This window comes from Phyllobates terribilis, unplaced genomic scaffold (assembly GCF_046119375.1).
Source record: "Phyllobates terribilis strain yellow unplaced genomic scaffold, ASM4611937v1 Scaffold_346__1_contigs__length_2005123, whole genome shotgun sequence".
Lineage (NCBI taxonomy): Eukaryota > Metazoa > Chordata > Amphibia > Anura > Dendrobatidae > Phyllobates > Phyllobates terribilis.
In genome coordinates, this window is record NW_027363106.1 from 572,899 (window position 1) to 582,902 (window position 10,004).

General features: G+C 44.4%; 1 long non-coding RNA gene across 1 annotated transcript; it reads left to right on the forward strand.

Moving 5' to 3' along the window:
- The first annotated feature begins 6,418 nt into the window (after positions 1-6,418).
- LOC141222228 (uncharacterized) lies at positions 6,419-7,193 on the forward strand. Its single transcript, XR_012290070.1, has 3 exons — positions 6,419-6,831; positions 6,963-7,018; positions 7,122-7,193. It is a non-coding gene; the product is annotated as an uncharacterized lncRNA (long non-coding RNA).
- The last annotated feature ends 2,811 nt before the right edge of the window (positions 7,194-10,004 follow it).

Genomic DNA, 10,004 nt, shown 5'->3' on the forward strand with positions numbered 1-10,004 from the left:
ACTCTCTACAGCGGCAAAGCAGGGAGAGCGATCTCCCTGCTCTGCCTGCTGCCGCAGTGCCCCTCTGCCTCGTCTGCGCAGCGCGACACTGCCAGCGCGTGCACAGGAGGTCAGTCTCAGGGCGATGACGTCATCGCCCTGGGACTGCTTCCTGTGCGATGATGTCATCGCCCTGGGACTGCTTCCTGTGGAGGACGGACCCGGCGTCGCCCCTGGCAACTCGGCACGCGAGTATGAAACGCGCGGGGGGGAGAACCCCTGGCCGAGGACCCCTGGCCGAGGCTGGCAGTAAATACTACTGGGCAATGGGCATGATTATCATCATGCCCAGCATGTCCTGCTGCCAGCCTCTGGTTACTGGTACTATGCCCAGCAGCATGTACTACCACCAGTGGCTGGCAGAACATGCTGGGTGGGCATGATAGTACCACGGAGGCTGACAGGACATACTAGGCATGAATCATGTCTAGTATGTCCTGTCAGCCTCTGTGGTACTATCATGCCCAGCATGTCCTGCCAGCCACTGGTGGTACCATCATGCATGCCCATTGCCCATTTTGTTTTTTATTAAAGATGGAGTCCCTACATGTGTTTTATTTTTATTAAAACATTTTTTTCTCTGTGTTGTGTTTTTTTCCTGTTTACTAGAAATTCATTGTGGCCATGTCTAATTTGGCTTGACGCCATGAATTTCAGGCTGTTGGAAGAGCTGGATAAAGTGCCTGGAAATGGCGCTACGATGAATGCGCCAATTCCAGGGGTGGCTGCGGGCTGCCGTTTTCAGCATGGGGGCCCAGAATGCTTGGGCCTTACTATGCTGAGAATCCCAGCCCCCAGCTGCCTGGTTTTACCTGGCTGGCGATCAAAATATGGTGGGCGCCCACGCATTTTTTTTATTGTTATTTTTTTAAATAATTTAAAAAAAAAAACATTGGCCTTTCCAGACTTTTGATCAGCAGCCACGGTAAAGCCAGGCAGTCAGAGGTGGCAGCCCTTAGCTGTCTGCTTTATCTGCGCTGAGAATCAAAAATTCTGCGGAACGCTATGTCATTTTTGTTTTATTATTTATTTATTTTCACACTTCTATATGTGTGACAGTCCCAACAGCCAATCACAGACGCTGACACAGAGAATGGGCATCGTGATTGGCTGCTTGAGTAACCTGAAAGCAGCCCATACATAGTACCATACTAGAATATATGGGCTAATTGTACATTAGTCGAACAGTCAATCACAGAGGCCCATCCTCTTTGACAGCATCTGCGATTGGCTGTTGGGTCTGTCACATATAGAAGTGTGAAAAGAAATTTTTAAAAACGATGTAGCGCTCCGCAGAATTTTTGATTCTCACCGCAGATAAAGCAGACAACTATGGCCTGCCACCCCCAGCTGCCTGGCTTTACCTTGGCTGGCGATCAAAAGACAGAGAAGCCGAATATTTGTTTTAAACGTATTTAACATTTAAAAAAAAAAAAAATGCGTGGGCTCCCGCCATATGTTGATCGCCAGCCAGATAAAACAAGGCAGCTGGGGGCTGGGATTCGCAGCATGGCATGGTAAGGCCCAAGCGTTCTTGGCCCCCCACGCTGAAAATCGCAGCCCGCAGCCACCCCTGAAAATGGCGCATTCATCCTAGCACCATTTCCACATGCTTTACCTGGCTATTCCAGCGGCCCTGGTGGGAGTGGCACCCTGGGTAATAATAGGGTTAGTACCAGGCCAGCTTTGTATTATCAGCTGGTACTAAGCCCAAAATTCATGGTGTCACGCCAAATTAGACATAGCCACCATGAATTTCTAGTAAACAGAAAAATAAAAAAGACAGAATTTTTTTTTATATTAAAAATAAAACACATTTAGGGACTCCATCTTTAATAAAGAAAAATCCTCACTCCAACGTAATCCATAGGTCTTCTGTCTTCAGCTCTGCTACATCTTTGCCATCAGACAAATATGTCTGCTGACAGAGATGAGCAGGCAAAGAATGACACTGGAGCTCTGTTACTGTGTAGTGCGGCACTAGGTTGCTTTTTTTGTCATTTCATGCAGTGTAGAAATCTTGGGAAAAGTGTGGATTGTGCTCTGGAAGTGATCAGTTATAGCTATAGTTATTTTCTGCAGAGATAAGTCCTGCATAGAAGATGTGATATATTGGTCTGCGGCAGATAAAGAACTTGTGAGTATGTGTATTACCTATACACGCACACTGACACTATATACAGAGCTCCTGTGTGTAATGTCACTGGTGATCACTGTATTACCTGTACACTGACACTATATACAGAGCTCCTGTGTGTAATGTCACTGGTGATCACTGTATTACCTATACACACACACTGACACTATATACAGAGCTCCTGTGTATAATGTCACTGGTGATCACTGTATTACCTATACACACACACTGACACTATATACAGAGCTCCTGTGTATAATGTCACTGGTGATCACTGTATTACCTATACACACACACACTGACACTATATACAGAGCTCCTGTGTGTAATGTCACTGGTGATGACTGTATAACCTGTACACTATATACAGAGCTCCTGTGTATAATGTCACTGGTGATCACTGTATAACCTGTACACTGACCCAATATACAGAGCTTTTTTACATTTTTATTATTTTAGCATTATTTGTCACTATGTGGTGGCATTATGTGCTTTGGTCATGGTGTGGCGGTATTTGTGCCTTGTATGTGGCATTATTTGGGCACTATGTGGTGGTAATATGTGATCTGGTCACGGTGTGGTAGTATTTCTGCCTTCTATCTGGTAATATTGGTCTTGGTAGAGTGGATTGTGGTTGGTCATTTGTTTTATCTGATATCAATTAGGGGAAACCTCTTCATTTCCAACAGATATTAAATACTTGGATGTTTAACCCCTCCCTGTCCTGTAACTATTACACAGCAGCAGAGATGCAGTTACAGAGGTTCATCAGAGAAAGCAAGTTGGCATTTGGTGAGATTTTGACCTCTGTATTTATAAGAAAAAAACAGAAGTGGGTGAGAAATGCATAAAACATGACCTCGGATTGCTCCACACCTGGTTTTGTCTTATAAATACTGAGGTAAAAATCTCACCAAATACTCAAAGTGCCACAATCTTCTGACAGTGCGGATTCCACCAATAAATAAGTGATCACCTTCCCAACCTGTTCATCGCTGATAACTTGTTTTCACCAATAAAAACCCTTTAATGCAAACTACAGTAATTGAACATCACAATTCTGGTGAGGGCACAGTGATGGGCAGGAGCCACCAATATAATGGGTATAACGGCTAACCGGTATTTGCAAATAGCTGAAGGGTGGGTTGGCCTGGGTGGGTGGGCCCCTGGAGTCAATTTCCCTGGTGGGCCCCAGACACTCCAGTCCGGCGCTGGCCTCCGCCTTCGCCCTAACTCCTGCCTTAGCCCTCCTTCTGTTCTCCGCCACCTGGGGAAGAGTGGCGCTACTGTGCACTGTACTACACCAACCCGACAAACAGGGCTACAAAGACAGGGGTTAATAGAAAACTCCAGGCATACGAAATATTCACTCACATATTACAGAGGGAAACACCAGGGTGTGAAGGTAGGGGGAATAAACCAAAATGGAGAAGGATAAGGAATTACACGCATACAAACCAGACACCAGTCACAAGTAATTCCTCCAACACTCCTTCTCATAAGAAACTCCTCTCCCTCCTCTGACATAGATTAGTATCAGAGCCCAGATTATAAAGGGAAAAGGAGTGGCTAACCGAGCTCAGCTGTGAGCACAGGGAAATCCAACATGGCCGCTTAACCCCTGTTCAGCCAGAATAAATACACACAATTAAAATGACAGAGAAGTGCTTTGTCTCAGAGCCGGAGTAGGAGCAATATGACGCTTAGGTCTCCTGGCTCCAAACTGTCGTGGTAACCATGTGACAAAATCATTTTTCGCATGATTTTTAACTGCTTTGTTTGTTTCTTCCTGACCATCCCCCAATGCTGCGCAGAGATTTGTGGAAGAAGTATCATAGAACCTGCAATTATCAGGTGACAAAACCTTTCCCAGTCCAGCACAGAAGGTGGGTGTGCGTGCATTTGCCAGTGTATGCATGTGCCTCTGTCTGAAAAAAATAAATTTTGCGCATGATTATTAACTCCATTATTTTTTACTTCCTGACCCTCCCCCAATGCTGCATGGAGATTTTATCATAGGACCTGCAATTATCAAGTGAGAAAATATTTGAAGGTCCAGCACAGAAGGTGGGTGTGCGTACATGTGCCTGTGTCTGCAAAATATTATTTTCACAGATAATTATTAACTGTATTATTTCTTTCTTCCTGACCCTCTCCTATTGCTGCACTGAGATTTGTGGAGTAAGTATCATAGGACCTGCAATTATCAAGTGAGAAAACCTTTCAAGGTCCAGCACAGGAGGTGGGTGTGCATGCATTTGCCTGTCTATACATGTGCCTCTGTCTTCAAAAAATAATTTTTGCTGATGACTATTAACTGCATTGTTTCTTTCTTCCTGGCCATCCCCCAATGCTGCACTGAGATTTGTGGAGTAAGTATCATAGGACCTGCAATTATCAAGTGAGAAAACCTTTCAAGGTCCAGCATAGTAGGTGGGTGTGCATGCGTGTGCCTGTGTCTGCATAAAATGATTTTTGCTGATGATTATTAACTGCATTGTTTCTTTCTTCCTGACCCTCCCCCAATCCTGCACTCAGATTTGTGGAGTAAGTATCATAGGACCTGCAATAATCAAGTAAGAAAACATTAAATTCTAGCACAAAAGGTGGGTGTGCGTACATGTGCCTGTGTCTGCAAAATATTATTTTCACAGATAATTATTACCTGCATTATTTCTTTCTTCCTGACCTCTCCTATTGCTGCACTGAGATTTGTGGAGTAAGTATCATAGGACCCGCAATTATCAAGTGAAAAAAATTTCAAGGTCCAGCAGAGAAGGTGGGTGTGTATGCATGTGTTTGCAAGAAATCATTTTTGCGGATGATTATTAGCTGCATTTTTTTTTCTTCCTGACCATCCCCGAATGCTGCACTGATATTTGTGGAGTAAGTATCATAGGACATGCAATTATCAAATTAGAAAACTTTTCAGGGTCCAGCACAGAAGGTTTGTGTGCGTGCGTGCATTTGCCTGTGTATGCATGTGCCTGTGTCTGCAAAAAATCAGCTTTTCAATTGATTATTAACTGCATTGTTTCTTTCTTCTTATCCCTCCCCCAATGCTGCACTGAGATTTGTGGAGTAAGTATCATAGGACCCGCAATCATCAAGTGAAAAACCCTTTCAAGGACTAGCACAGAAGGTGGGTGTGCATGCGTGCATTTGCCTATGTATGCATGTGCCTGTGTCTGCAAAAAATCAGTTTTGTTGATGAATATTAACTGCATTGTTTCTTTCTTCCTGACCATCTCCCAATGCTGCACTGAGATTTGTCGCATAAGTATCATAGGACCTGCAATTATCAAGTGAGAAGCCATTTCAAGGTTCAGCACAGAAGGTGGGTGTGCATGCATTTGCCTGTGTCTGTATGTGCCTGTGTCTGCAATAAATAATTTTTGCTGATGATTATTAACTGCATTGTTTCTTTCATCCTGGCCATCCCCCAATGCTGCACTGTGATTTGTGGCGTAAATTTCATGGGACCTGCAATCATCAAGTGAGAAAACCTTTTAAGATCCATCACAGAAGGTGGGTGTACATCATTTTGCCTTTGTATACGTGTGCCTGTGTCTGCAAAAATCATTTTTGCGGATGATTATTAGCTGCATTTTTTCTTTCTTCCTGATCCTGCCTCAATGCTGTACTGAAAGTTGTGAAGTATCATAGGAACTGCAATTATCAAGTGAGAAAACATTTGAAGGTCCAGCACAGCAGGTGGGTGTGCATGCATTTGCCTGTGCATGCATGTACCTGTGTCTGCAAAAAATCATCTTTGCGCATCATTATTAACTGCATTGTTTCTTTCTTCCTTACCCTCCCCCCAATGATGAACGGAGATTTGTGGACTAAGTATCATAGGACCTGCAATAATCAAGTAAGAAAACTTTTCAAATTCCAGCTCAGAAGGAGGGTGTGTGTAAAGGTGCCTGTGTCTGCAAAAAATCAGTTTTGCAGAAGATTATTAACTGCATTGTTTCTTTCTTCCTGACCCTCCCCCAAGACTGCACTGAGATTTGTGGACTAAGTATCATAGGAACTGCAATTATCAAGTGGGAAAACATTTCAAGGTCCAGCACAGAAGGTGGGTGTGCATGCATTTGCCTGTGTATGCATGTGCCTGTGTGTGCAAAAATAATTTTTGCTGATGATTATTTACTGCATTGTTTCTTTCTTCCTGGTCATCCCCCAATGCTGCACTGAGATTTGTGGCGTAAATTTCATGGGACCTGCAATCATCAAGTGAGAAAACTTTTCAAATTCCAGCACAGAAGGTGGGTGTGCATGCGTGCATGCATGCATGCATTTGTCTATGTATGCATGTGCCTGTGTCTGCAAAAAATCAGTTTTGCTGATGATTATTAACTGCATTGTTTCTTTCTTCCTGGCCATCCCCCAATGCTGCACTGAGATTTGTGTAGTAAGTATCATTGGACCTGCAATTATCAAATGAGAAAACATTTGAAGGTCCTGCACAGAAGGTGGGTGTGCATGCATTTGCTTGTGCATGCATGTACCTGTGTCTGCAAAAAATCATCTTTGCACATGATTATTAACTGCATTGTTTCTTTCTTTCATACACTCCCCCAATGATGGACTAAGTACCATAGGACCTGCAATAATCAAGTGAGAAAACATTTCAAGGTCCAGCACAGAAGGTGGGTGTGCATGCATTTGCCTGTGTATGCATGTGCCTGTGTCTGCAATAAATAATTTTTGCTGATGATTGTTAACTGCATTTTTTCTTTCTTCTTGATCCTGCCTCAATGCTGTACTGAAACTTGAGAAGTATCGTAGTACCTGCAGTTATCAAGTTAGAAAACATTTCAAGGTCCAGCTCAGAAGGTGGGTGTGCATGCATGTGCCTGTGTCTGCAAAAAATCATCTTTGCACATGATTATTAACTGCATTGTTTCTTTCTTCCTTACCCTCCCCCAATGATGCACAGAGATTTGTGTAGTGAGTATCATAGGACCTGCAATTATCAAGTGAGAAAACATTTCAAGGTCCAGCTCAGAAGGTGGGTGTGCAGGCATTTGCCTGTGCATGCATGTGCCTGTGTCTGCAAAAAATCATCTTTGCACATGATTATTAACTGCATTGTTTCTTTCTTCCTTACCCTCCCCCAATGATGCACAGAGATTTGTGTAGTGAGTATCATAGGACCTGCAATTATCAAGTGAGAAAACCTTTCAAGGTCTAGCACAGACGGTGAGTGTGCGTGCATTTGCCTATGTATGCATGTGACTGTGTGTGCAATAAATAATTTTTGCTGATGATTATTAACTGCATTGTTTCTTTCTTCCTGGTCATTCCCCAATGCTGCACTGAGATTTGTCGTGTAAATATCATGGGATCTGCAATCATCAAGTGAGAAAACTTTTCAAATTTCAGCACAGAAGGTAGGTGTGCATGCGTGAATTTACACATTCTGTGCTTGACCTTAAAAGGTTTTCTCACTTGATAATTGCAAGTCCTACGATATTTATTTCACAAATCTCAGGGCAACATTTCGGGAGGGCCAGGAAGAAAGAAATAATGCAGTTAATAATCATCAACAAAAATTATATTTTGCAGACACAGGGACATGCATACTCAGGCAAATGCATGCACACCCACCTTCTGTGCTGGACCTTGTAAGGTTTTCTCACTTGATAATTGCAGATCCTATTATACTTACTTCACAAATCTCAGTGCAGCATTGGGAGAGGGTCAGGAAGAAAGAAACAATGTAGTTAGTAATCTTCTGCAAAACTGATTTTTTGTAGACACAGGTGTTAAGATGAATAAATTAAGTTGTTTATGAAATTAATTATTGCCTTTATATGAGTCAGTAGAGATGCTAGAAAGTGCTGTGAGACAAGATGGCGCCTGCGCTCAGGACCAAGCCCTGGAAAGCAAGATATCTCGTGCTGGAAGTCTACGCAATGCAAAGACCATATATGGACTATCCAATGGAAAAGGACATGACAATCAGCTAGCTACGCCTTAGTATGCAATGATATAAAATGCCCCTTGCTTGTGTCGCAATAAAGATTTGACGCACCTACTCTGTCAAGAGAGGAGCTGCACCTGACTGTGTCTGGTTTTATTTCTTCTGCGCATGCACTTGATTTAAACCATTAGGTCAGGAGCAGGCAATCGAGCGTCCTGATATAGGACCACCCTAACATTCTTGGCGCCCAACGTGGGGCCACCAGCAGGAGGCGCCCCAACTCCAGCAACCGAAGGAGATGCCGCGGGACACATCGGCGAGGCTTGATACGGAGACTGATCACCTCCAAAGGAACACATTTTTTGGATATTCTATCTCTCAATGTTAAAATTACCCTACCCTTAAAATTATAGACTGTTCATGTCTTTGTAAGTGGGCAAACTTACAAAAACAGCAAGGTATCAAATACTTATTTCCCCCACTGTGTATGTATATACACTGCTCAAAAAAATAAAGGGAACACTTAAGCAACAGAATATAAATCCAAGTAAATCAAACTTCTGTGAAATCAAACTGTCCACTTAGGAAGCAACACTGATTGACAATCAATTTCACATGCTGTTGTGCAAATGGAATAGACAATAGATGGAAATTATTGGCAATTATCAAGACACACTCAATAAAGGAGTGGTTCTGCAGGTGGGGACCACAGACCACATCTCAGTACCAATGCTTTCTGGCTGATGTTTTGGTCACTTTTGAATGTTGGTTGTACTTTCACACTCATGGTAGCATGAGACGGACTCTACAACCCACAGAAGTTGCTCAGATAGTGCTGCTCATCGAGGATGGCACATCAATGCGAGATGTGGCAAGAAGGTTTGCTGTGTCTGTCAGCGTAGTGTCCAGAGGCTGGAGGCGCTATCAGGAGACAGGCCAGTACACCAGGAGACGTGGAGGGGGCCGTAGGAGGGCAACAAACCAGCAGCAGGATCGCTACCTCCACCTTTGTGCAAGGAGGAACAGGAGGAGCACTGCAAGAGCCCTGCAAAATGACCTCCAGCAGGCCACAAATGTGCATGTGTCTGCACAAGCTGTTAAAAACCGACTCTATGAGGGTGGTATGGGGGCCCAACGTCCACGGATGGGGGTTGTGCTCACAGCCCAACACCGTGCAGGACGCTTGCCATTTGCCACAGAACAACAGGATTGGCAAAGTCGCCACTAGTGCCATGTGCTCTTCACAGATGAAAGCAGGTTCACACTGAGCACATGTGACAGACGTGACAGAGTCTGGAGACGCCGTGGAGAGCGATCTGCTGCCTGCAACATCCTTCAGTATGACCGGTTTGGCAGTGGGTTAGTAATGGTGTGGGGTGGCATTTCTTTGGAGGGCCGCAGAGCCCTCCATGTTCTCGCCAGAGGTAGCCTGACTGCCATTAGGTACCGAGATGAGATCCTTAGACCCCTTGTGAGACCATATGCTGGTGTGGTTGGCCCTGGGTTCCTCCTAATGCAGGACAATACCAGACCTCATGTGGCTGGAGTGTGTCAGCAGTTCCTGCTAGATGAAGGCATTGAAGCTATGGACTGGCCCGCCCGTTCCCCAGACCTGAATCCGATTGAGCACATCTGGGACATCATGTCTCGCTCCATCCACCAACGTCACATTGCTAGTGTTGAGCGAGCACTAAAATGCTCGGGTGCTTGAAGCTCGGGCCGAGCTCGCCGTGATACTCGGGTGCTCGACCCGAGCAACTAGCCCAATGTTAGTCTATGGGAGACCCGAGCATTTTTGCGGCGGCTCCCCCGGCAGTCTTTTAAAAGCCTAACAAGTGCCCAAAACGATAGTGACAGTGCTGAAATGACATGGGGACAGCATGGGGATCGCCCCAG